The 25049-nt window shown below is 47.5% G+C and overlaps 1 long non-coding RNA gene across 1 annotated transcript in view; it reads left to right on the top strand.

The window, feature by feature from the left end:
• Positions 1–2780: 2780 nt before the first annotated feature.
• LOC135978208 (uncharacterized) overlaps positions 2781–25049 on the top strand; it is a 35993-nt gene continuing 13724 nt past the window's right edge. Inside the window, exons 1-3 of the long non-coding RNA XR_010595650.1 lie at positions 2781–2909; positions 4295–4413; positions 9655–9779. This is a non-coding gene — a long non-coding RNA (uncharacterized LOC135978208). The remainder of the gene's footprint in view (positions 2910–4294; positions 4414–9654; positions 9780–25049) is intronic.

The following is a 25049-nucleotide window of genomic DNA, read 5'->3' as shown; positions in this document are numbered from 1 at the left end:
CTCTTCATCTCTTACTTCTTTTGTCCTTTCTCCTGTTCACCTGCCACCACCAGGAGTGGGGTGTGTGTGTGTGTGTGTGTGTGTGTGTGTGTGTGTGTGTGTGTTTGTGTGTGTGTGTGTGTGTTGCTGGGGGTGCTCTTCACCTCCCCTTGTGGGAAGTTGATCCAAAACTGTGAGGTTGAAATAGTGCTTGAACTCCAATGACACTAGATGCTGCCATCCTGTGGCTTAGCATTAGTGTCTGGGATGATTGGGGCAAGATCTCAACCTCCCCGCAACCCACTTCACTGCTGGCAGAATCCCTCCTGCCCCCCCTGCTAGAGCCGCCTCCCTGCCCAACCTGGGTGGGGGTGGAGAAGAGGGTTCTGATAACTTGAGCTGTGGTTTGGAGGTGGAACAGCTGTCAAGGGCACTGAGGGGGAAGTAGCAGGATCTCATCCTTCAAGGAGGGGGGTTGGCACTGGAGGTTACTAGAAAGGACAAGAAGACTCCATTCTGGGGTTCAGGAGGTGAATTCATCCCTCAGTGGTGGGGAGGTGCTGGGTGGAAATACTGCTGGTTCCAGATGCCCTTAATTCCCCCTGATTCCTCGGGGCGTTTGAGTCTTTGACAGGTTCTCGTTCCCCTGCAGCAGGAGGACGTCATGGCCAGAGTGATGCACCAGCTCTGCATCATCCGGCACTTGTGCCAGGTGCCTTAGACACTGCAAGGGCTGTGCCTCTGTGGACATCAGCAACTCCCATTCCCTGCTGCAGGTACTGCTCTGGCTCACTGTAAATGGCGAGCTAGTGGAAGGGGAAATGGAGCCCCCTGGCACTCAGTAAAAGGGAAAGTGGTGGATTCTCCATCTCTTGATGTCATTTCATGAAGACTAGATGCCTTTCTGGAATGTGTTTGCCCAAAAAGTACCTATTGTACTATACAGGAAGCCTATGATATGCAGGGGGTTAGATGAGATGTTCTAAAGGTCTCTTCTGGCCATAAAGTGTATTAATTTTGGAAACACTGAGTGTAGCATTGGGAGCAGCCTCTAATGTTTTACTGTCTAACCGGCTTGCTTCCTAGAATGAAGACGCATTGAGTGGGGTGATCCACAGAGAGTAGCTCAAACCTTCAAAGTGTCAGGCCAGCAGCAGGACATTAGCACTTCAGGGGATGGGTGGGTGTGGCAGTAACATCACAAAGGCCTTTTGCAAGAGCTCAGCCTATTGGTCAAAGTTGTTAGGGAGGTGGTGACCTCAGAGAGAGATGCTCACATCAGCCAGGCAAAACAGGGGCGCAGGGCCAGGGAAACCTCAGAGACCCCTGTGGCTTTGCTTCAGCAAGTCTCCTTCTCGAGCTCTCTTTGAGGACTGAGAGAGTATTAGGGTTCACATATGTGAGTGTGAGCAGGAGCCTCTTTCGAGTTTTCTCCTTTCCTTTTACCCATTTTACTAGAAAACAGAAGTCCCTGTGGAGAAAGTAAGTGCCTCGGAGAGGTTTGTAACCTGTTCAGTCTGATCCACCTGGTGCCATCTGAATTCTAGGCATGGAAAACACTAGCTTAAGGTGGCAGAATTTTATTCCCTCCCTGGGATTTTGTCCCGTAGAATCACTGGGGATATTAGGAAAACAACAAGGAGTCTGGTGGCACCTTAAAGACTAACAGATTTATTTGGGCATAAGCTTTCGTGAGTAAAAACCTCACTTCTTCGGATGCATAGAGTGAAAGTTACAGATGCAGGCATTATATACTGACACATGGAGAGCAGGGAGTTACTTCACAAGTGGAGAACCAGTGTTGACAGGGCCAATTCAAAAATCAGGGTGGATGTAGTCCACTCCAAATAATAGATGAGGAGGTGTCAATTCCAGGAGAGGAAAAGCTGCTTCTGTAGTGAGCCAGCCACTCCCAGTCCCTATTCAAGCCCAGATTAATGGTGTTGAATTTGCAAATGAATTTTAGTTCTGCTGTTTCTCTTTGAAGTCTGTTTCTGAAGTTTTTTTGTTCAATGATAGTGACTTTTAAATCTGTAATAGAATGACCAGGGAGATTGAAGTGTTCACATACTGTCTTATGTATGTTACCATTGCTGATGTCCGACATGGGGACATTAGGGTTTGTCCTTTTCCTTTTACCTTTTCCTCCATCCCTCCTTCCTTTCTCTTCATCTCTTACTTCTTTTGTCCTTTCTCTTGTTCCCCTCACACCACCAGGAGTGGTGTGTGTGTGTGTGTGTGTGTGTGTGTGTGTGTGTGTGTGTGTGTGTGTGTGTGTGTGTGTGTGTGTGTGTGTGGTGCTGATGGTTCTCTTCACCTCCCCTTGTGGGGAGTTGATCCAAAACTGTGGGGTTGAAATAGTGCTTGGACCCCACTGACAGTAGATGCTGCCATTGTGTGACTTAGCATTAGTGTCTGGGATGACTTGGGTCAAGATCTCAACCTCCCTGCAACCCACTTCACTGCTGTCAGAATCCCTCCTGCACACCCTGTTAGAGCCGCCTCCCAGCCCAACCTGTGTCGGGGTGGAGAAGAGGATTCTGATGACTTGAGCTGTGGTTTGGAGGTGGAATATCTGTGAAGGGCACTGAGCAGGAGGTAGCAGGAGCTCACCCTACAAGGAGGGGGGTTGGCTCTGGAGGTTTCTAGAAAGGACAAGAAGACTCCATTTTGGGGTTCAGGAGGTGAATTCATCTCTCATTGATGGGCAGGTGCTGGGTGGAAATACTGCTGGTTCCAGGTTCCCTTAATTCCCCCTGATTCCTCGGGGCGTTTGAGTCTCTGACAGGTTCTCGTTCCCTTGCAGCAGGAGGACGTCACGGCCAAAATGATGCACCAGCTCCGCATCATCCTGCACTTACGCCACGTGCCTGAGACACTGCAGGGGCTGCGCCTCTGAGGCCTTCAGGAACTCCCGCTCCCTGCTGCAGGTACTGCTCTGGCTCACTGTAAATGGGGAGCTAGTGGAAGGGGAAATGGAGCCCCCTGGCACTCACTAAAAGGGAAAGTGATGGATTCTCCATCTCTTAATGTCATTTAATTTAGACTAGATACCTTTCTGGAATGTTTGTGCCCAAAAAGTAACTATTGTACTATACAGGAAGCCCATGATATGCAGGGGCTTAGATGAGATGCTCTAAAGGTCTCTTCTGACCATAAAGTGTAGTAATTTTGGAAACAGTGAGTGTAGCATTGGGAGCAGCCTCTGATGTTTTATTGTCTAGCCGGCTTGCTTCCTAGAATGAAGACCCATTGAGTGGGGTGATTCACACAGAGTAGCTCAAACCTTCAAAGTGTCAGGCCAGCAGGAGGACATTAGCACTTCAGGGTTTGGTTGGGTGTGGCAGTGACACCACAAAGGCCTTTTGCAGGACGTCAGCTTATTGGTCAAATGTGTTAGGGAGGTGGTGACCTCAGAGAGAGATGCTGACATCAGAGAGAGATGCTGACATGAGGGCCAGGGAAACCTCAGAGACCCCTCTGGCTTTGCTTCAGCAAGTCTCCTCCTTGAGGTCTCTCTTTGAGGAAAGTAAGTGCCTCGGAGAGGTTTGTATCCTGTTCAGTCTGATCCACCTGGTGCCAGCTGAATTCTAAGCATGGAAAACACTAGTTCAAGGTGGCAGAATTTTATTCCCTCCCTGTGATTTTGTCCCGTAGAATCACTGGGGACATTAGTGTTTGTCCTTTTCATTTTACCTTTTCCTCCCTCCCTCCTTCCTTTCTCTTCATCTCTTACTTCTTTTGTCCTTTCTCCTGTTCCCCTCCCACCACCGGGAGTGGTTTGTGTGTCTGTGTGTGTTTGTGTGTTGCTGGGGGTGCTCTTCACCTCCCTTTGTGGGGAGTTCATCCAAACCTGTGTGGTTGAAATAGTGCTTGGACTCCACTGACACTAGATGCTGCCATCGTGTGGATTAGCATTGGTGTCTGGGATGACTTGGGGCAAGATCTCAACCTCCCCGGAACCCACTTCACTGCTGGCAGAATCCCTCCTGCCACCCCTGCTAGAGCCGCCTCCCTGGCCAACCTGGGTGGGGGTGGAGAAGAGGGTTCTGATAACTTGAGCTGTGGTTTGGTGGTGGAACATCTGTCAAGGGCACTGAGAGGGAGGTAGCAGCAGCTCACCCTTCAAGGAGGGGATTTGGCACTGGAGGTTACTAGAAAGGACAAGAAGACTCCATTCTGGGGTTCAGGAGGTGAATTCATCCCTCAGCGGTGGGCAGGTGCTGAGTGGAAATACTGCTGGTTCCAGGTGCCCTTAATTGCCCCTGATTCCTCGGGGCATTTGAGTCTCTGACAGGTTCTCGTTCCCTTGCAGCAGGAGGACGTCACGGCCAAAGTGATGCACCCGCATCATCCGCCACTTGCGCCAGGTGCCTGAGACACTGCATGGGTTGTTCCTCTGAGTCTTTCAGCAACTCCCGCTCCCTGCTGCAGGTACTGCTCTGTCTCACTGTAAATGGGGAACTAGTGGAAGGGGAAATGGAGCCCCCTGGCACTCACTAAAAGGGAAAGTGGTGGATTCTCCATCTCTTGATGTCATTGAATGAAGATTAGATGCCTTTCTGGAATGTGTGTGCCCAAAAAGTAACTATTGTACTATACAGGAGGCCTATGATATGCAGGGGCTTAGATGAGATGCTCTAAAGGTCTCTTGTGGCCATAAAGTCTACAAATTTTGGAAACACTGAGTGTAGTATTGGGAGCAGCCTGTGATGTTTTACTGTCTAGCCGGCTTGCTTCCTAGAATGAAGACGCATTGAGTGGGGTGATCCACAGAGAGTACCTGTGTCAAGGCTGTATCCCCACTTTGAAGTTTAGGGTACAAATGTAGGGGCCTGCATGAAAACTTCTAAGCTTAACCACCATCCCAAGGCTAATTTCCTCCCCTGGGTAGCCTTGAGAAACCTTTCACCAATTCCCTGGTGAATACAGATCCAACCCCCTTGGATCTTAAAACAAGGAGAAATTAACCATCCCCCCTCCTTCCTCCCACCAACTCCTGGTGAATCAAGATCCAAACTCCTTGGATCTTAAAACAAGGAAAAATCAATCAGGTTCTTATAAATAAGGCTTTTAATTAAAGAAAAAGGTAAAAATCATCTCTGTAAAATCAGTATGGAAATTAACCTTACAGGGTAATCTAACTTAAAGAGCTCAGAGGACTCCCCTCTAGTCTTAGGTTCAAAGTACAGCAAACAAAGATAAACACTCTAGTAAAAGGTACACTTACAAGTTGAGAAAACAAAGGAAAACTAACACGCCTTGTTTGAAATAGGAGAGACTTGTTTAGAAAGATGTGGAGAACCTGGATTGATGTCTGGTCCCTCTCAGTCCCGAGGGCGAACACCCACACAAACAAAGAACACAAACAAAAGCCTTCCCCTCCCCAAGATTTGAAAGTATCTTGTCCCCTTATTGGTCCTTTAGGTCAGATGCCAGCCAGGTTACCTGAGCTTCTTAACCCTTTAGAGGGAAAAGGATTTTGGAGTCTCTGGCCAGGAGGGATTTTATAGTACTGTACACAGGACAGCTGTTACCCTTCCCTTTATAGTTATGACAACCTCAAACCTTCAAAGTGTCAGGCCAGCAGCAGGACATTAGCACTTGAGAGTTTGGTTGGGTGTGGCAGTGACATCACAAAGGCCTTTTGCAGGATGTCAGCTTATTGGTCAAATGTGTTAGGGAGGTGGTGAGCTCAGAGAGAGATGCTGACATCAGCCTGGCAGGACAGGAGCACAGGGCCAGGGAAACCTCAGAGACCCCTGTGGCTTTGCTTCAGCAAGTCTCCTTCTCGAGGTCTCTCTTTGAGGACTGAGAGAGTATTAGGGTTCACGTACGTGAGTGCGTGCAGGAGCCTCTTTCGAGTTTTCTCCTTTCCTTTTACTGATTTTACTAGAAAACAGACGTCCCTGTTTAGAAGGTAAGAGCCTCCAAGAGGTTTTGGCAGCTGCTCAGTCTGATCCATCTGGTGCCAGCTGAATTCTAGGCATGGAAAACAGTAGTTTAAGATGGCAGAATTTTATTCCATCCCTTGGATTTTGTGCCGTAGAATCACTGGGGACATTAGGGTTTGTCCTTTTTGTTTTACCTTTTCCTCCATCCCTCCTTCCTTTCTCTTCATCTCTTACTTCTTTTGTCCTTTCTCCTGTTCCTCGAAAACTGTGGGGTTGAAATAGTGTTTGGACTCCACTAACACTAGATGCTGCCATCCTGTGGCTTAGCATTAGTGTCTGGGATGACTTGGGTCAAGATCTCAACTTCCCCGCAACCCACTTCACTGCTGCCAGAATCCCTCCTGCCCCCCCTGCTAGAGCCGCCTCCCTGGCCAACCTGGGTGGGGGTGAAGAACAGTGTTTTTTTCATACATTCATAGATTATCGGACTGGAAGGGACCTCGAGAGGTCATCGAGTCCAGTCCCCTGCCCGCGTGGCAGGACCAAATACCATCTAGACCATCCCTGATAGACATTTATCTAACCTACTCTTAAATATCTCAAGAGATGGAGATTCCACAACCTCCCTCGGCAATTTATTCCAGTGTTTAACCACCCTGACAGTTAGGAACTTTTTCCTAATGTCCAACCTAGACCTCCCTTGCTGCACTTTAAACCCATTGCTTCTGGTTCTATCCTTAGAGGCTAAGGTGAACAAGTTTTCTCCCTCCTCCTTATGACACCCTTTTAAATACCTGAAAACTGCTATCATGTCTCCTCTCAGTCTTCTCTTTTCCAAACTAAACAAAGCCAATTCTTTCAGCCTTCCTTCATAGGTCATGTTCTCAAGACCTTTAATCATTCTTGTTGCTCTTCTCTGGACCCTTTCCAATTTCTCCACATCTTTTTTAAAATGCGGTGCCCAGAACTGGACCCAATACTCCAGCTGAGGCCTAACCAGAGCAGAGTAGAGCGGAAGAATGACTTCTCGTGTCTTGCTCACAACACACCTGTTAATACATCCCAGAATCAGGTTTGCTTTTTTTGCAACAGCATCACACTGTTGACTCATATTTAGCTTGTGGTCCACTATAACCCCTAGATCCCTTTCTGCCGTACTCCTTCCTAGACAGTCTCTTCCCATTCTGTATGTGTGAAACTGATTGTTCCTTCCTAAGTGGAGCACTTTGCATTTGTCTTTGTTAAACTTCATCCTGTTTAACTCAGACCATTTCTCCAATTTGTCCAGATCATTTTGAATTATGACCCTGTCCTCCAAAGCAGTTGCAATCCCTCCCAGTTTGGTATCATCCGCAAACTTAATAAGCGTACTTTCTATGCCAATATCTAAGTCGTTGATGAAGATATTGAACAGCGCCGGTCCCAAAACAGACCCCTGCGATACCCCACTCGTTATGGCTTTCCAGCAGGATTGGGAACTATTAATAACAACTCTCTGAGTACGGTTATCCAGCCAGTTATGCACCCACCTTATAGTAGCCCCATCTAAATTGTATTTGCCTAGTTTATCAATAAGAATATCATGCGAGACCGTATGAAATGCCTTACTAAAGTCTAGGTATACCACATCCACAGCCTCACCCTTATCCACAAGGCTCGTTATCCTCTCAAAGAAAGCTATCAGATTGGTTTGACATGATTTGTTCTTCACAAATCCATGCTGGCTGTTCCCTATCACCTTACCACCTTCCAAGTGTTTGCAGATGATTTCCTTAATTACTTGCTCCATTATCTTCCCTGGCACAGAAGTTAAACTCACTGGGGTCTGTAGTTTCCTGGGTTGTTTTTATTTCCCTTTTTATAGATGGGCACTATATTTGCCCTTTTCCAGTCTTCTGGAATCTCTCCCGTCTCCCATGATTTTCCAAAGATAATAGCTAGAGGCTCAGATACCTCCTCTATTAGCTCCTTGAGTATTCTAGGATGCATTTCATCAGGCCCGGGTGACTTGCAGGCATCTAACTTTTCTAAGTGATTTTTAACTTGTTCTTTTTTTATTTTATCTGCTAAACCTACCCCCTTCCCATTAGCATTCACTATGTTAGGCATTCCTTCAGACTTCTCGGTGAAGACCGAAACAAAGAAGTCATTAAGCATCTCCGCCATTTCCAAGTTTCCTGTTACTGTTTCTCCCTCTTCCCTAAGCAGTGGGCCTACCCTGTCTTTGGTCTTCCTCTTGCTTCTAATGTATTGATAAAAAGTCTTCTTGTTTCCCTTTATTCCCGTAGCTAGTTTGAGCTCATTTTGTGCCTTTGCCTTTCTAATCTTGCCCCTGCATTCCTGTGTTGTTTGCCTATATTCATCCTTTGTAATCTGTCCCAGTTTCCATTTTTTATATGACTCCTTTTTATTTTTTAGATCATGCAAGATCTCATGGTTAAGCCAAGGTGGTCTTTTGCCACATTTTCTATCTTTCCTAACCAGCGGAATAGCTTGCTTTTGGGCCCTTAATAGTGTCCCTTTGACAATCTGCCAACTCTCCTCAGTTGTTTTTCCCCTCAGTCTTGATTCCCATGGGACCTTACCTATCAGCTCTCTGAGCTTACCAAAATCTGCCTTCCTGAAATCCATTGTCTGTATTTTGCTGTTCTCCCTTCTACCCTTCCTTAGAATTGCAAACTCTATGATTTCATGATCACTTTCACCCAGGCTGCCTTCTACTTTCAAATTCTCAACGAGTTCCTCCCTATTTGTTAAAATCAAGTCTAGAACAGCTTCCCCCCAGTAGCTTTTTCAACCTTCTGAAATAAAAAGTTGTCTCCAATGCAGTCCAGGAATTTGTTGGATAGTCTGTGCCCCGCTGTGTTATTTTCCCAACATATATCCGGATAGTTGAAGTCCCCCATCACCACCAAATCTTGGGCTTTGGATGATTTTGTTAGTTGCTTAAAAAAAGCCTCATCCACCTCTTCCACCTGGTTAGGTGGCCTGTAGTAGACTCCTAGCATGACATCTCCCTTGTTTTTTACCCCTTTTAGCCTAACCCAGAGACTCTCAACACTTCCGTCTCCTATGTCCATCTCTACCTCAGTCCAAGTGTGTACATTTTTAATATACAAGGCAACACCTCCTCCCTTTTTCCCCTGTCTATCCTTCCTGAGCAAGCTGTACCCATCCACACCAACATTCCAATCACGTGTATTATCCCACCAAGTTTCAGTGATGCCAACAATGTCATAGTTGTATTTATTTATTAGCACTTCCAGTTCTTCCTGCTTATTCCCCATACTTCTCGCATTTGTATATAGGCATCTAAGATACTGGTTTGATCTTTCCTCCCAGTTTTGTCCTGACCCTCCTTTCTCTCTGACAATATAGCCCACACTCCCTCTCGTTTTTGACCCATCTCCCCGGTCTCCATGTTCCCCACTTACCTTTGGGCTTTGCTCACCTGTCCCCGTCGAACCTAGTTTAAAGCCCTCCTCACTAGGTTAGCCAGTCTGTGTCCAAAGGTACTAATAACTTGAGCTGTGGTTTGGAGGTGGAACAGCTGTCAAGGGCACTGAGGGGGAGATAGCAGGAGCTCATCCTTCAAGGAGGGGGGTTGTCACTGGAGGTTACTAGAAAGGACAAGAAGACTCCATTCTGGGGTTCAGGAGGTGAATTTATCCCTCAGTGGTGGGCAGGTGATGGGTGGAAGTAGTGCTGGTTCCAGGTGCCCTTAATTCCCGCTGATTCCTCGGGGCGTTTGAGTCTCTGACAGGTTCTCGTTCCCTTGCAGCAGGAGGACGTCACGGCCAAAAGTGATGCACCAGCTCCGCATCATCCGGCACTTGCGCCAGATTCCTGAGACACTGCAGGGGCTGTGCCTCTGAGGCCATCAGCAACTCCCGCTCCCTGCTGCAGGTACTGCTCTGTCTCACTGTAAATGGGGAGCTAGTGGAAGGGGAAATGGAGCCCCGTGGCACTCACCAAAAGGGAAAGTGGTGGATTCTACATCTCTTGATGTCATTGAAGGAAGACTACATGCCTTTCTGCAAAGTGTGTGCCCAAAAAGTAACTATTGTACTATACAGCAAGCCTATGGTATGCAAGGGGTTAGATGAGATGCTCTAAAGGTCTCTTCTGGCCATAAAGTGTATTAATTTTGGAAACACTGAGTGTAGCATTGGGAGCAGCCTCTGATGTTTTACCGTCTAGCCGGCTTGCTTCCTAGAATGAACAGGCATTGAGTGGGGTGATCCACAGAGAGTAGCTGAAACCTTCAAAGTGTCAGCCCAGTAACAGGACATTAGCACTTCCGGGGAAGGGTGGGTGTGGCAGTGATATCACAAAGGCCTTTTGCAGGACGTCAGCCTATTGGTCAAAGGTGTTAGGGAGGTGGTGACCTCCGAGAGAGATGCTGACATCAGCCTGGCAGGACAGGAGCACAGGGCCAGGGAAACCTCAGAGACCCCTGTGGCTTTGCTTCAGCAAGTCTCCTTCTCGAGGTCTCTCTTTGAGGACTGAGAGAGTGTTAGGGTTGACGTATGTGAGTGTGAGCAGGAGCCTCTTTCGAGTTTTCTCCTTTCCTTTTGACGGATTTTACTAGAAAACAGACGTCCTGTTGAGAAGGTAAGAGCCTCCAAGAGGTTTTGGTACTTGCTCAGTCTGATCCACCTGGTGCCAGCTGAATTCTAGGCATGGAAAACAGTAGTTCAAGGTGGCAGAATTTTATAGTCCACCTGGGATTTTGTCCCGTAGAATCACTGGGGACATTAGTGTTTGTCCTTTTCGTTTTACCTTTTCCTCCATCCCTCCTTCCTTTCTCTTCATCTCTTACTTCTTTTGTCCTTTCTCCTGTTCCCCTCCCACCACCAGGAGTGGTGTGTGTGTGTGTGTGTTGCTGGGGGTGCTCTTCACCTCCCCTTGTGGGGAGTTCATCCAAAACTGTGGGGTTGAAATAGATAGATTCTAGGACTGGAAGGGACCTCCAGAGGTCATCGAGTCCAGTCCCCTGCCCGCATGGCAGGACCAAATACCATCTAGACCATCCCTGATAGACATTTATCTAACCTACTCTTAAATATCTCAAGAGATGGAGATTCCACAACCTCCCTCGGCAATTTATTCCAGTGTTTAACCACCCTGACAGTTAGGAACTTTTTCCTAATGTCCAACCTAGACCTCCCTTGCTGCACTTTAAACCCATTGCTTCTGGTTCTATCCTTAGAGGCTAAGGTGAACAAGTTTTCTCCCTCCTCCTTATGACACCCTTTTAAATACCTGAAAACTGCTATCATGTCTCCTCTCAGTCTTCTCTTTTCCAAACTAAACAAAGCCAATTCTTTCAGCCTTCCTTCATAGGTCATGTTCTCAAGACCTTTAATCATTCTTGTTGCTCTTCTCTGGACCCTTTCCAATTTCTCCACATCTTTTTTAAAATGCGGTGCCCAGAACTGGACACAATACTCCAGCTGAGGCCAAACCAGAGCAGAGTAGAGCGGAAGAATGACTTCTCGTGTCTTGCTCACAACACACTTGTTAATACATCCCAGAATCAGGTTTGCTTTTTTTGCAACAGCATCACACTGTTGACTCATATTTAGCTTGTGGTCCACTATAGCCCCTAGATCCCTTTCTGCCGTACTCCTTCCTAGACAGTCTCTTCCCATTCTGTATGTGTGAAACTGATTGTTCCTTCCTAAGTGGAGCACTTTGCATTTGTCTTTGTTAAACTTCATCCTGTTTAACTCAGACCATTTCTCCAATTTGTCCAGATCATTTTGAATTATGACCCTGTCCTCCAAAGCAGTTGCAATCCCTCCCAGTTTGGTATCATCCGCAAACTTAATAAGCATACTTTCTATGCCAATATCTAAGTCGTTGATGAAGATATTGAACAGCGCCGGTCCCAAAACAGACCCCTGCGATACCCCACTCGTTATGGCTTTCCAGCAGGATTGGGAACTATTAATAACAACTCTCTGAGTACGGTTATCCAGCCAGTTATGCACCCACCTTATAGTAGCCCCATCTAAATTGTATTTGCCTAGTTTATCAATAAGAATATCATGCGAGACCGTATCAAATGCCTTACTAAAGTCTAGGTATACCACATCCACAGCCTCACCCTTATCCACAAGGCTCGTTATCCTATCAAAGAAAGCTATCAGATTGGTTTGACATGATTTGTTCTTCACAAATCCATGCTGGCTGTTCCCTATCACCTTACCACCTTCCAAGTGTTTGCAGATGATTTCCTTAATTACTTGCTCCATTATCTTCCCTGGCACAGAAGTTAAACTCACTGGAGTCTGTAGTTTCCTGGGTTGTTTTTATTTCCCTTTTTATAGATGGGCACTATATTTGCCCTTTTCCAGTCTTCTGGAATCTCTCCCGTCTCCCATGATTTTCCAAAGATAATAGCTAGAGGCTCAGATACCTCCTCTATTAGCTCCTTGAGTATTCTAGGATGCATTTCATCAGGCCCGGGTGACTTGCAGGCATCTAACTTTTCTAAGTGATTTTTAACTTGTTCTTTTTTTATTTTATCTGCTAAACCTACCCCCTTCCCTTTAGCATTCACTATGTTAGGCATTCCTTCAGACTTCTCGGTGAAGACCGAAACAAAGAAGTCATTAAGCATCTCCGCCATTTCCAAGTTTCCTGTTACTGTTTCTCCCTCTTCACTAAGCAGCGGGCCTACCCTGTCTTTGGTCTTCCTCTTGCTTCTAATGTATTGATAAAAAGTCTTCTTGTTTCCCTTTATTCCCGTAGCTAGTTTGAGCTCATTTTGTGCCTTTGCCTTTCTAATCTTGCCCCTGCATTCCTGTGTTGTTTGCCTATATTCATCCTTTGTAATCTGTCCCAGTTTCCATTTTTTATATGACTCCTTTTTATTTTTTAGATCATGCAAGATCTCATGGTTAAGCCAAGGTGGTCTTTTGCCACATTTTCTATCTTTCCTAACCAGCGGAATAGCTTGCTTTTGGGCCCTTAATAGTGTCCCTTTGAAAAACTGCCAACTCTCCTCAGTTGTTTTTCCCCTCAGTCTTGATTCCCATGGGACCTTACCTATCAGCTCTCTGAGCTTACCAAAATCTGCCTTCCTGAAATCCATTGTCTCTATTTTGCTGTTCTCCCTTCTACCCTTCCTTAGAATTGCAAACTCTATGATTTCATGATCACTTTCACCCAGGCTGCCTTCTACTTTCAAATTCTCAACGAGTTCCTCCCTATTTGTTAAAATCAAGTCTAGAACAGCTTCCCCCTAGTAGCTTTTTCAACCTTCTGAAATAAAAAGTTGTCTCCAATGCAGTCCAGGAATTTGTTGGATAGTCTGTGCCCCGCTGTGTTATTTTCCCAACATATAGCCGGATAGTTGAAGTCCCCCATCACCACCAAATCTTGGGCTTTGGATGATTTTGTTAGTTGCTTAAAAAAAGCCTCATCCACCTCTTCCACCTGGTTAGGTGGCCTGTAGTAGACTCCTAGCATGACATCTCCCTTGTTTTTTACCCCTTTTAGCCTAACCCAGAGACTCTCAACACTTCCGTCTTCTATGTCCATCTCTACCTCAGTCCAAGTGTGTACATTTTTAATATACAAGGCAACACCTCCTCCCTTTTTCCCCTGTCTATCCTTCCTGAGCAAGCTGTACCCATCCACACCAACATTCCAATCATGTGTATTATCCCACCAAGTTTCAGTGATGCCAACAATGTCATAGCTGTATTTATTTATTAGCACTTCCAGTTCTTCCTGCTTATTCCCCATACTTCTCGCATTTGTATATAGGCATCTAAGATACTGGTTTGATCTTTCCTCCCAGTTTTGTCCTGACCCTCCTTTCCCTCTGACAATATAGCCCACACTCCCTCTCGTTTTTGACCCATCTCCCCGGTCTCCATGTTCCCCACTTACCTGTGGGTTTTGCTCACCTGACCCTGTCGAACCTAGTTTAAAGCCCTCCTCACTAGGTTAGCCAGTCTGTGTCCAAAGGTACTAATAACTTGAGCTGTGGTTTGGAGGTGGAACAGCTGTCAAGGGCACTGAGGGGGAGATAGCAGGAGTTCATCCTTCAAGGAGGGGGGTTGGCACTGGCGGTTACTAGAAAGGACAAGAAGACTCCATTCTGGGGTTCAGGAGGTGAATTCATTCCTCAGTGGTGGGCAGGTGCTGGGTGGAAATACTGCTGGTTCCAGGTGCCCTTAATTCCCGCTGATTCCTCGGGGCGTTTGAGTCTCTGACAGGTTCTCGTTCCCTTGCAGCAGGAGGACGTCACGGCCAAAGTGATGCACCAGCATCATCCGGCACTTGCGCCAGGTTCCAGAGACACTGCAGGGTTTGTGCCTCTGAGGCCATCAGCAGCGGGTTAGATTAGATGCTCTAAAGGTCTCTTGTGGCCATAAAGTCTCCTAATTTTGGAAACACTGAGTGTAGCATTGGGAGCAGCCTCTGATGTTTTACTGTCTAGCCCGCTTGCTTCCTAGAATGAGGACGCATTGAGTGCGGTGATCCACAGAGAGTAGCTCAAACCTTCAAAGTGTCAGGCCAGTAGCAGGACATTAGCACTTTAGGGTTTGGTTGGGTGTGGCAGTGATATCACAAAGGCCTTATCCTGGACCTCAGCCTATATGTCAAAGGTGTTAGGGAGGTGGTTACCTGAGAGAGAGATGCTGACATCAGCCAGGCAGGACAGGAGCGCAGGGCCTGGGAAACCTCAGAGACCCCTGTGGCTTTGCTTCAGCAAGTCTCCTTCTCGACGTCTCCCTTTAGGACTCAGAGAGTATTAGGGTTCAAGTATGTGAGTGCGAGGAGGAACCTCTTTCGGGTTTTCTCCTTTTATTGATTTTACTAGAAAACAGACGTGCCTGTTGAGAAGGTAAGAGCCTTGGAGAGGTTTTTAACCTGCTCAGTCTGATCCATCTGGTGCCAGCTGAATTCTAGGCATGGAAAACACTAGTTCAAGGTGGCAGAATTTTATAGACCACCTGGGATTTTGTGCCGTAGAATCACTGGGGACATTAGGGTTTTTCCTTTTCGTTTTACCTTTTCCTCCATCCCTCCTTCCTTTCTCTTGTTCCCCTCTCACCACCAGGAGTGGTGCGTGTGTGTGTGTTGCTGGGGGTGCTCCTCACCTCCCCTTATGGGAAGTTGACACTGCAGGGGCTGTGCCTCTGTGGACATCAGCAACTCCCACTCCCTGCTGCATGTACTGCTCTGGCTCACTGTAAACGGGGTGCTAGTGGAAGGGGAAATGGAGCCCCCTGGCACTCACTAAAAGGGAAAGTGGTGGATTCTCCATCTCTTGATGTCATTGAATGAAGACTAGATGCCTGTCTGGAATGTGTGTGCCCAAAAAGTAACTATTGTACTATACAGGAAGCCTGTGATATGCAGGGGCTTAGATTAGATGCTCTAAAGGTCTCTTGTGGCCATAAAGTCTACTAATTTTGGAAACACTGAGTGTAGCATTGGGAGCAGCCTCTGATGTTTTACTGTCTAGCCCGCTTGCTTCCTAGAATGAGGACGCATTGAGTGGGGTGATCCACAGAGAGTAGCTCAAACCTTCAAAGTGTCAGGCCAGTAGCAGGATATTAGCACTTTAGGGTTTGGTTGGGTGTGGCAGTGATATCACAAAGGCCTTTCCCAGGACCTCAGCCTATTCGTCAAAGGTGTTAGGGAGGTGGTGACCTCAGAGAGAGATGCTGACATTAGCCAGGCAGGAGAGGGGCGCAGGGCCAGGGAAACCTCAGAGACCCCTGTGGCTTTGCTTCAGCAAGTCTCCTTCTCGACGTCTCTCTTTGAGGACTGAGAGAGTATTAGGCTTCACGTATTTGAGTTAGAGCAGGAGCCTCTTTCGAGTTGTCTCCTTTCCTTTTACTGATTTTACTAGAAAACAGACGTCCCTGTTTAGAAGGTAAGAGCCTCCAAGAGGTTTTGGAAGCTGCTCAGTCTGATCCATCTGGTGCCAGCTGAATTCTAGGCATGGAAAACACTAGTTCAAGGTGGCAGAATTTTATAGCCCACCTGGGATTTTGTGCCGTAGAATCACTGGGGACATTAGGGTTTGTCCTTTTCGTTTTACCTTTTCCTCCATCTCTCCTTCCTTTCTCTTCATCTCTTACTTCTTTTGTCCTTTCTCCTGTTCCCCTCCCACTACCAGGAGTGGTGTGTGTGTGTGTATGTGTTTGTTGCTGGGGGTGCTCTTCAGCTCCCCTTGTGGGAAGTTGATCCAAAATTGTGGCAAGATCTCAACCTTCCCGCAACCCACTTCACTGCTGCCAGAATCCCTCCTGCCCCCCCTGCTAGAGCCACCTCCCTGCCCAACCTGGGTGGGGGTGGAGAAGAGGGTTCTGATAACTTGAGCTGTGGTTTGGAGGTGGAACAGCGGTCAAGGGCACTGAGGGGGAGGTAGCAGGAGCTCACCCTACAAGAACGGGGGTTGGTATTGGAGGTTACTAGAAAGGACAAGAAGACTCCATTCTGGGGTTCAGGAGGTGAATTCATCCCTCAGTGGTGGGCAGGTGCTAAGTGGAAATACTGCTGGTTCATGGTTCCCTTAATTCCCCCTGATTCCTCGGGGCGTTTGAGTCTCTGACAGGTTCTCGTTCCCTTGCAGCAGGAGAACGTCATGGCCAAAGTGATGCACCAGCATCATCCGGCACTTGCGCCAGCTTCCTGAGACACTGCAGGGGCTGTTCCTCTGAGGCCATCAGCAACTCCCGCTCCCTGCTGCAGGTACTGCTCTGGCTCACTGTAAACGGGGAGCTAGTGGAAGGGGAAATGGAGCCCCCTGGCACTCACTAAAAGGGAAAGTGGTGGATTCTCCATCTCTTGATGTCATTGAATGAAGACTAGATGCCTTTCTGGAATGTGTGTGCCCAAAAAGTAACTATTGTACTATAGAGGAAGCCTATGATATGCAGGGGCTTAGATGAGATGCTCTAAAGGTCTCTTCTGGCCATAAAGTCTACTAATTTTGGAAACAGTGAGTGTAGCATTGGAAGCAGCCTCTGATGTTTTACTGTCGAGCCGGCTTGCTTCCTAGAATGAAGACGCATTGAGTGGGGTGATCCACAGAGAGTAGCTCAAACCTTCAAAGTGTCAGGCCAGCAGCAGGACATTAGCACTTCAGCGTTTGGTTGGGTGTGGCAGTGACATCACAAAGGCCTTTTGCAGGAGCTCAGCCTATTGGTCAAAGGTGTTAGGGAGGTGGTTACCTCAGAGAGAGATGCTGACATCAGCAAGGCAGGACAGGGGCGCAGGGCCAGGGACACCTCAGAGACCCTTGTGGCTTTACTTCAGCAAGTCTCCTTCTCCAGGTCTCTCTTTGAGGACTGAGAGAGTATTAGGGTTCACGTATTTGAGTGCCAGCAGGAGCCTGTTTAAAGTTTTCTCCTTTCCTTTTACTGATTTTACTAGAAAACAGACGTCCCTGTTAGAATCATAGAATCATAGAATATCAGAGTTGGAAGGGACCTCAAGAGGTCATCTAGTCCAACCCCCTGCTCAAAGCAGGACCAATTCCCAGCTAAATCATCCCAGCCAGGGCTTTGTCAAGCCGGGCCTTAAAAACCTCCAAGGAAGGAGACTCCACCACCTCCCTAGGTAACGCATTCCAGTGTTTCACCACCCTCCTAGTGAAATAGTTTTTCCTGATATCCAACCTGGACCTCCCCCACTGCAACTTGAGACCATTGCTCCTTGTTCTGTCATCTGCCACCACTGAGAACAGCCGAGCTCCATCCTCTTTGGAACCCCCCCTTCAGGTAGTTGAAGGCTGCTATCAAATCCCCCCCTCATTCTTCTCTTCTGGAGACTAAACAATCCCAGTTCCCTCAGCCTCTCCTCATAAGTCATGTGCTCCAGACCCCTAATCATTTTTGTTGCCCTCCGCTGAACTCTTTCCAATTTTTCCACATCCTTCTTGTAGTGTGGGGCCCAAAACTGGACACAGTATTCCAGATGAGGCCTCACCAATGTCGAATAAAGGGGAATGATCACGTTCCTCGATCTGCTGGCAATGCCCCTACTTATACAGCCCAAAATGCCGTTAGCCTTCTTGGCAACAAGAGCACACTGTTGACTCATATCCAGCTTCTCGTCCACTGTGACCCCTAGGTCCTTTTCTGCAGAACTGCTACCTAGCCATTCGGTCCCTAGTTTGTAGCAGTGCATGGGATTCTTCCGTCCTAAGTGCAGGACTCTGCACTTGTCCTTGTTGAACCTCATCAGGTTTTTTCGGCCCAATCCTCTAATGTGTCTAGGTCCCTCTGTATCCTATCCCTACCCTCTAGTGTATCTACCACGCCTCCTAGTTTAGTGTCATCTGCAAACTTGCTGAGAGTGCAGTCCACACCATCCTCCAGATCATTAATAAAGATATTAAACAAAACCGGTTCAGGACCGACCCTTGGGGCACTCCGCTTGAAACCGGCTGCCAACTAGACATGGAGCCATTGATCACTACCCGTTGAGCCCGACGATCTAGCCAGCTTTCTATCCAGCTTACAGTCCATTCATCCAGCCCATACTTCTTTAACTTGGCGGCAAGAATACTGTGGGAGACCGTATCAAAAGCTTTGCAAAAGTCAAGGAATAACACATCCACTGCTTTCCCCTCATCCACAGAGCCAGTTATCTCATCATAGAAGGCAATTAGGTTAGTCAGGCACGACTTCCCCTTTGTGAATCCATGCTGACTGTTCCTGATCACTTTCCTCTCCTCTAAATGTTTCATAATTGATTCCTTGAGGACCTGCTCCATGATTTTTCCAGGGACTGAGGTGAGGCTGACTGGCCTATAGTTCCCCGGATCCTCCTCCTTCCCTTTTTTAAAGGTGGGCACGACATTCGCCTTTTTCCAGTCATCTGGGACCTCCCCCGATCGCCATGAGTTTTCAAAAATAATGGCTAATGGCTCTGCAATCTCACCCGCCAACTCCTTTAGCACCCTCGGATGCAGCGAACCCGGCCCCATGGACTTGTGCATGTCCAGTTTTTCTAAATAGTCCCGAACCACTTCTTTCTCCACAGAGGGCTGGTCACCTTCTCCCCATGCTGTACTGCCCAGTGCAGCAATCTGGGAGCTGACCTTGTGCGTGAAGACAGAGGCAAAAAAATCATTGAGTACATTAGCTTTTTCCACATCCTCGGTCACTAGGTTGCCTCCCTCATTCAGTAGGGGGCCCACACTTTCCTTGATTTTCTTCTTCTTGCTAACATACTTGTAGAAACCCTTCTTGTTACTCTTAACATCTCTTGCTAACTGCAACTCCAAATGTGATTTGGCCTTCCTGATTTCACTCCTGCATGCCTGAGCAATATTTTTATACTCCTCCCTGGTCATTTGTCCAATCTTCCACTTCTTGTAAGCTTCTTTTTTGCGTTTAAGATCAGCAAGGATTTCACTGTTTAGCCAAGTTGGTCTGCCATATTTACTATTCTTTCTACACATCGGGATGGTTTGTTCCTGCAACCTCAATAAGGATTCTTTAAAATACAGCCAGCTCTCCTGGACCCCTTTGCCCTTCATGTTATTCTCCCAGGGGATCCTGCCCATCTGTTCCCTGAGGGAGTCAAAGTCTGCTTTTCTGAAGTCCAGGGTCCGTATTCTGCTGCTCTCCTTTCTTCCTTGTGACAGGATCCTGAACTAGACCATCTCATGGCCACTGCCTCCCAGGTTCCCATCCACTTTTGCTTCCCCTATTAATTCTTCCCTGTTTGTGAGTAGCAGGTCAAGAAAAGCTCTGCCCCTAGTTGGTTCCTCCAGCACTTGCACCAGGAAATTGTCCCCTACACTTTCCAAAAATTTCCTGGATTGTCTGTGCACCGCTGTATTGCTCTCCCAGCAGATATCAGGGTGATTAAAGTCTCCCATGAGAACCAGGGCCTGCGATTTAGCAACTTCTGCTAGTTGCCAGAAGAAAGCCTCGTCCACCTCATCCCCCTGGTCTGGTGGTCTATACCAGACTCCAACCGTGACATCCCCCTTGTTGCTCACACTTCTCAACTTTATCCAGAGACTCTCAGGTTTTTCTGCAGTTTCATACCGGAGCTCTGAGCAGTCATACTCCTCTCTTACATACAACGCAACTCCCCCACCTTTTCTACCCTGCCTGTCCTTCCTGAACAGTTTATATCCATCCATGACAGTACTCCAGTCATGTGAGTTATCCCACCAAGTCTCTGTTATTCCAATCACATCATAGTTCCCTGACTGTGCCAGGACTTCCAGTTCTCCCAGCTTGTTTCCCAGGCTTCTTGCATTTGTGTATAGGCACTTAAGATAACTCATCGATCGTCCCTCTTTCTCAGCATGAGACAGGAGTCCTCCCCCCTTGCGCTCTCCTGCTTGTGCTTCCTCCCAGGATCCCATTTCCCCACTTACCTCAGGGCTTTGGTCTCCTTCCCCCGGTGAACCTAGTTTAAAGCCCTCCTCACTAGGTTAGCCAGCCTGCTGGCGAAGATGCTCTTCCCTCTCTTCGTTAGGTGGAGCCCGTCTCTGCCTAGCACTCCTCCTTCTTGGAACACCATCCCATGGTTGAAGAATCCAAAGCCTTCTCTCCGACACCACCTGCATAGCCATTCGTTGACTTCCACGATTCGACGGTCTCTACCCCGGCCTTTTCCTTGCACAGGGAGGATGGACGAGAACACCACTTGCGCCTCAAACTCCTTTATCCTTCTTCCCAGAGCCACGTAGTCTGCAGTGATCTGCTCAAGGTCATTCTTGGCAGTATCATTGGTGCCCACGTGGAGAAGCAGGAAGGGGTAGCGATCCGAGGGCTTGATGAGTCTCGGCAGTCTCTCCGTCACATCGTGTATCCTAGCTCCGGGCAAGCAGCAGACCTCTTGGTTTTCCCAGTCGGGGCGGCAGATAGATGACTCAGTCCCCCTGAGGAGGGAGTCCCCGACCACCACCACCCTCCTCCTCCTCTTGGGAGTGGTGGTCGTGGAACCCCCATCCCTAGGACAGTGCATCTTTTGCCTTCCAATCGGTGGAGTCTCCTTCTGCTCCCTTCCCTCAGATGGGTCATCTAGTCCACTCTCCGCATTAGTACCTGTAGAGAGAACATGGAAACGATTGCTCACCTGTATCTCCATTGCTGGTGCATGGACGCTCCTCTTTCTCCTTCTGGAAGTCACATGCTGCCAAACCTCTTCACAATCCTTCTGTCCCTGCTGCGCCTGCTCTGAATCTTAAGAACATTGTGGCCGTAGAAGCATCTCCTGACGTCTGTCCAGGAAATCTTCATTTTCCCTTATGCAACGCAGAGTCGATACTCGTTTCTCCAGGCCTCGAAGCTTCTCTTCCAATATGGAGACCAGCTTGCCCTTCGTACAGACAAAGTCGCTTCTGTCCTGTGGAAGAAAGACAAACATGGCACAGCCTGTGCAGGTGACAACAGCTGATCGCTCACCTTCCACATCACCGTCCTCTTAAGAACTTCCTCAACTGTTGCAGGAACTACTCAGAGAAACCTGCAGATGTAAGCCTCAGTGAGCTCTCCCCAAGCGAACTCCCAGGCAAACTCCCGCTCTTAGCCTCTGCTGTTTGCCGCTCCTTCTCCAAGTCTCTCTCTTTGAGGACTGAGAGAGTATTAGGGTTCACGTATTTGAGTGCAAGCAGGAGCCTCTTTCGAGTTTTTTCCTTTCCTTTTACTGATTTTACTAGAAAACAGACGTCCCTGTTTAGAAGGTAAGAGCCTCCAAGAGGTTTTGGAAGCTGCTCAGTCTGATCCATCTGTTGCCAGCTGAATTCTAGGCATGGAAAACACTAGTTTAATGTGTCAGAATTTTATAGTCCACCTGGGATTTTGTCCCGTAGAATCACTGGGGACATTAGGGTTTGTCCTTTTCGTTTTACCTTTTCCTCCATCCCTCCTTCCTTTCTCTTCATCTCTTACTTCTTTTGTCCTTTCTCCTGTTCCCCTCCCACCACCAGGAGTGGTGTGTGTGTGTGTGGGTTGCTGGGGGTGCTCTTCACCTCCCCTTGTGGGAAGTTGATCCAAAACTGTGGGGTTGAAATAGTGCTTGGACTCCACTGACACTAGATGCTGCCATCCTGTGGCTTCGCATTAGTGTCTGGGATGACTTGGAGCAAGATCTCAACCTCCCTGCAACCTACTTCACTCTTGGCAGAATCCCTCCTGCCCCCCATGCTAGAGCCGCCTCCCTGCCCAACCTGGGTGGGGGTATAGAAGAGGGTTCTGATAACTTGAGCCGTGGTTTGGAGGTGGAACAGCTGTCAAGGGCACTGAGGGGGAGGTAGCAGGAGCTCACCCTACATGGAGGCGGGTTGGCACTGGAGGTTACTAGAAAGGAGAAGAAGACTCCATTCTGGGGTTCAGGTGGTGAATTCATCCCTCAGTGGTGGGCAGGTGCTGAGTGGAAATGCTGCTGGTTCCAGGTGCCCTGAATTCCCCCTGATTCCTCGGGGCGTTTGAGTCTCTGACAGGTTGTTAAGGCTGTATTCCCACTTTGAACTTTAGGGTACAAATGTAGGGGCCTGCATGAAAACTTTTAAGCTTAACTACCAGCTTAGCTCTGGTTCGCTGCCACCATTCCAAGGCTAATTTCCTTCCCTGGGTAGCCTTGAGAGACCTTCACCAATTCCCTGGTAAATACAGATCCAAACCCCTTGGATCTTAAAACAAGGAGAAAGTAACCATTCCCCTCCTTCCTCCCACCAACTTTTCGTGAATACAGTTCCAACCCCCCTGGGATTTTAAAAGAAGGAGAAATTAACCATCCCCCCTTCTTTCTCCCACCAACTCCTGGTGAATACAGATCCAACCCCCTTGGATTTAAAACAAGGAAAAAAATAATTAGGTTTTTAAAAAGAAGATTTTTAATTAAAGAAAAAGGTAAAAATTATTTTTGTAAAATCAGTATGGAAATAACCTTACAGGGTAATTAAACTTAAAGAGCTCAGAGGACTCCCCTTTAGTTTTAGGTTCAAAGTACAGCAAACAAAGATAAACACTCTAGTAAAAGGTACATTTACAAGTTGAGAAAACAAAGGAAAACTAACACGCCTTGCCTGGCTATTTGCTTACAAGTTTGAAATAGGAGAGACTTGTTTAGAAAGATGTGGAGAACCTGGATTGATGTCTGGTCCCTCTCAGTCCCGAGAGCGAACGCACAACCAAAACAAAGAACACAAACAAAAGCCTTCCCCCCCCCCAAGATTTGAAAGTATCTTGTCCCCTTATTGGTCCTCTAGCTCAGATGCCAGCCAGGTTACCTGAGCTTCTTAACCCTTTACAGGGAAAAGGATTTTGGAGTCTCTGGCCAGGAGGGATTTTATAGTACTGTACACAGGACAGCTGTTACCCTTCCCTTTATAGTTATGACAGTACTATAGATGAAGCCTATGATATGCAATGCCCCTCTGCTATGTACATTGGCCAAACTGGACTGGACCTAACCAGATCAGCTACAACATCACCGGCTCATTCACCTGCACGTCCACCAATGTTATATATGCCATCATATGCCAGCAATGCCCCTCTGCTATGTACATTGGCCAAACTGGACAGTCACTACGCAAGAGGATAAATGGACACAAGTCAGATATCAGGAATGGCAATATACAAAAACCTGTAGGAGAACACTTCAACCTCCCTGGCCACACAATAGCAGATGTTAAGGTAGCCATCTTACAGCAAAAAAACTTCAGGACCAGACTCCAAAGAGAAACTGCTGAGCTTCAGTTCATCTGCAAATTTGACACCATCAGATCAGGATTAAACAAAGACTGTGAATGGCTATCCAACTACAGAAACAGTTTCTCCTCCCTTGGTGTTCACACCTCAACTGCTAGCAGAGCACCTCACCCTCCCTGATTGAACTAACCTCGTTATCTCCACACTGATATATACCTGCCTCTGGAGATTTCCATTACTTGCATCTGAAGAAGTGAGGTTCTGACCCACGAAAGCTTATGCTCCCAGTACTTCTGTTAGTCTCAAAGGTGCCACAGGACCCTCTGTTGCTTTTTACAGATTCAGACTAACACGCCTACCCCTCTGATACTTGACACCATGCAAGGCACTGCATTTAGCCGTATGGAATGGAAATCTATCAACCTCATGAAGAAACTTGCACAAATACAGACAGATATCATCTTCCTTTCCAAATGCAAACGGATGGACATCATACCAAATGGACTGAAGGTGAAAAATCCATTGCTATCTACATACTGCACAGACCACAGTGAGAGATTATGCCATACATTATCAAAGAAACTGAGGAACCACCTGATCAGCATCCTATACAGCAAACAGAAAAACATCAAGAAAGAGCTCTCCAACCTGGAGACTTTCATAAATAACCAACCCTCCACACAAATGGACTTTACTAAAATAAGACAGGAGATCTACGTTACACACCTCACCTCTCTACAAAGGAAAAAGGACCGTAAGCTGTCTAAAATCCTACCTGCCACATGGGGCCACAACAGGGGTACCCCGAACTCACCCAGCAATATCGTCAATTTATCCAGCTACACACTCAACCCAGCAGAAGAGTCTGTCCTATCTCGGGGACTCTCCTTTTGCCCCAGCACCCCCACGAACATGATACAGTTCTTTGGTGATCTGGAAGCCTACTTTCGCCGCCTCCGACTCAAAGAATACTTTCATGATAACACTGAACAGCGCACTGATACACAGATACCCTCCCACCAACAACACAGGAAGAAGAACTCCACATGGACTCCTCCTGAGGGTCGAAATGACAGTCTGGACCTATACATAGAATGCTTCCGCCGACGTGCACCGGCAGAAATTGTGGAAAAACAACATCGCTTGCCTCATAACCTAAGTCGTGCAGAACGCAATGCCATCCACAGCCTCAGAAACCACCCTGACATTATCATCAAAGAGGCTGATAAAGGAGGTGCTGTTGTCATCATGAACAGGTCTGACTACCAGAAGGAGGCTGCCAGACAACTCTCCAATACCAAATTCTACAGGCCGCTTTCCTCAGATCCCACTGAAGAATACACTAAGAAACTGCACCATCTACTCAGGACACTCCCTACACTAACACAGGAACAAATCAACATAGCCTTAGAGCCCCGACCGGGGTTATTCTATCTACTACCTAAGATCCACAAACCTGGAAATCCTGGACGCCCCATCATCTCGGGCATTGGCACTCTCACTGAAGGACTGTCTGGAT

The sequence above is a fragment of the Chrysemys picta genome, unplaced genomic scaffold, assembly GCF_011386835.1.
Source record: "Chrysemys picta bellii isolate R12L10 unplaced genomic scaffold, ASM1138683v2 scaf173, whole genome shotgun sequence".
Classification (NCBI taxonomy): domain Eukaryota; kingdom Metazoa; phylum Chordata; order Testudines; family Emydidae; genus Chrysemys; species Chrysemys picta.
Note: the sequence above shows the minus strand (reverse complement) of the source record. Positions and strands in the feature narration are given on the sequence as shown.